At 46.9% G+C, this 2,645-nt stretch overlaps 1 non-coding gene across 1 annotated transcript; it reads right to left on the bottom strand.

Annotated features, from left to right (window-relative positions):
• Positions 1–389: 389 nt before the first annotated feature.
• On the bottom strand, positions 390–525 carry LOC123445808. The gene has a single exon (XR_006631178.1). It is a non-coding gene; the product is annotated as a small nucleolar RNA Z247 (small nucleolar RNA).
• Positions 526–2,645: the final 2,120 nt, after the last annotated feature.

Raw genomic sequence — 2,645 nt, 5'->3', positions numbered from 1 at the left:
TTATGTGATTTGTTACGCATGTATCAATATACCAGTTTGTATCCACTCCATAAGTTGCAAGATGTGCACCCTTATCATCCGAGTGCAAGTCATCACAATAGTCTGAATACCTCCATTAACAAGCACGTGTTGGGTGCCCATATTTTTTGCATATCCAACATGTAATATCCAGGTGAGGAGACGGTATGCGGCCACGGCCACGACCATGACCACCTCTCGGTGGACCATGATCATGTGTTGGACGTGTCAACTGCGGATAACCACAATATTCCCCATATCCACCACGAGAGTTTTAATTACTATTGAGGGAACGTCCTCGTGCAGCTGCATTAACACAATACTAAAAAACCCAATGGTTTGATCTGACTCCGCTATCATCTGTTGCATGTAATCATATGCCATAAGTTGTGCACAAACATGACCAGGAGTGGTGGTAGGAACAACGTTAATAGAGGCAACCACAAAGTTATATTCTCCATCAAGACCACCAAGGATATACTCCTTCAGTTCATCATCATCAATTAGCCGGCTATCTAGAGCAAGTTTTAAAAAAAAAGTTTTCATCAAAGAAATATATTTATTTGTAGGCATATCACGCTTCTTTGCATTCAAAATTTTTCCATGCAACATATTGACGCGCGCCTTGTATTGTGAGGTAAATGAGGCTTCAATAGCAGCCCAGATTTCAGCAGTACGTTCAATCCCAAAAAATTGAGCAAGATCGTCCTTACTTATTGAATTTGTGATATAGCTCATGACTTGTTGATCCCTCTCAATCCATCCTTAGTAGGATTGATTTGAAAGAGTGGTCCTTGCGCCTTTAGCATCAGTCTGCAGGGTTTTTGCAGGTGCTGAATCGGAACCATCAAGTAACCCCATGACCCGAGCACCGCGAAAGGACAGAAGAACCTGCATCTTCCAGTATATGTGATTTTCCCAAGAGAGTTTCTCTCTGGGAGGATATACCAGAAGCGCCGCTAGAGATGGTGTCGAAGAGGAGGCCTCCATGGGGAAGGAGGGAGGGAATCGATCGATGATCTTGACCATCGATCGAGATCTTGTGTGTGTGTGTGTGCGTGTGTGTGTGGCTAGTTCAGGTTGCTAGACCTCGAAAGAGGTGGCTTTGTTACCATGTTGATTTGCAGGAACCGGGATGCGTTCTCAGGTCCCGGATGCACGTTAATATAGATGGGAAGATCCCCCATCGTATGTTACATAGGAGACCGGTCGTTGGTGTACTACACCATAAGAACATGTTCAAGAACAGATGTACAGGAAACGCATGGTTTAGTTACAAGAAGGCCAACACCCCTGATCCGAGATCTGCCGGTTTTGACACTAATACCAGCATATGAAAGAAGCAGTGCCAAATCCATAAATCATCGGATGCAACAGCCTCTAGCACACTTATTGCATCAGCAGACTTGCCACAATACTGCCCGTGCCATGCCTTCGGGCAATTTTTTTCAATTCCAATGCATGTGTTCAATGCTTCCTAGCATGCCCGGCTAACCTCTCTTCACATTTGTTCCCATCAACATTTTAATATATTCCTCATTCGGTTCACGAAGATAGACAGGACCGAAGACATGGATGATCACTTTGGCCAACCTACAGACTAGCTAAATTGTACACTACTAGAAAAACCCTAGTAGTAGCGTGGGGTATTTGCCTAGCAGTAGCACGGGGCTCGTCCTACTCTAAGGGTGCTACAACTAACTTTTAGCAGTAGCGCAGGTTGGACCTGTGCTACTGCTAGTTACCTGTAGCGCGGGCTAGAACCATCGCTACTACTACCTAATTATGAATTAAAAAATTCAATCCATGACTGGTCCTGCTCTAGGGCATCCTTGTCCTCTCCCTCCATAGTTGATGCTGGCCCTAGAGGGGATGTAGTCGTCCATGATGATGGTGCCTCCCCACCTGACTCGTTCACGGACCTCTGCTGTGATGCTGCTACAAAAGAAGAGAAAACAATTAGAAGAGGAAGAAAGAGATTGAGAGGAGTAGGAGGAGCAACTCCCGGGTGGCCACCAGATTTGGACCAGAAGCCATGTCCCAGCGGGGAGGTGGAAGTGGTTGCATTCACGGCGGATCTTGCCGCCAACATGAAGGGTGCTTTGCTGGAAGAGGGAGAAGGGAGGGAGAGAGGAGGGAGATATACCTCGGTGGATGTATGGACGATGGTGGGCGACGGGGAACAACGACGCCAGATACAAGCGATGGTGACGGCTGTCGGGCGACGACACCAAGAGTGAGCGAGGGAGTGTGAGGGAAGAGTGAGCGAGAGAGGGAACGGCGCCGACACCATGCATGTTATCTTTTTTGTTTTCTTTTTTCTGTTCTTTTAAGGGTCTTCTATAGAGTAATTGATTTCTTCCTCTTCATTAATGAGAAGTAGCCTAAGGCTGCTTTTTCGTCAAAAAAAAGACAGTCTTATGTTTTTCAGACTCAACTGAGAAAAGCTAAGCAAAACAACATTTACAGGCGCCTTCCTGTTTTCATGCAAGGCCAATAGTTGACGCCAAGCCCAACTTTTGTGTGCTATTCAAGGCGTCCCTCGCCAACCGCACGTCTCTTCCCCCCTGCATGCCCACCCACCATCGCCGCCGTCGCGCCACCATCCTCGCACGCCACCAGACCGT

This window comes from Hordeum vulgare, chromosome 3H, assembly GCF_904849725.1.
Source record: "Hordeum vulgare subsp. vulgare chromosome 3H, MorexV3_pseudomolecules_assembly, whole genome shotgun sequence".
In the NCBI taxonomy this organism is placed as follows: Eukaryota; Viridiplantae; Streptophyta; class Magnoliopsida; order Poales; family Poaceae; genus Hordeum; species Hordeum vulgare.
This window is presented reverse-complemented; position numbering and strand designations above follow the sequence as displayed.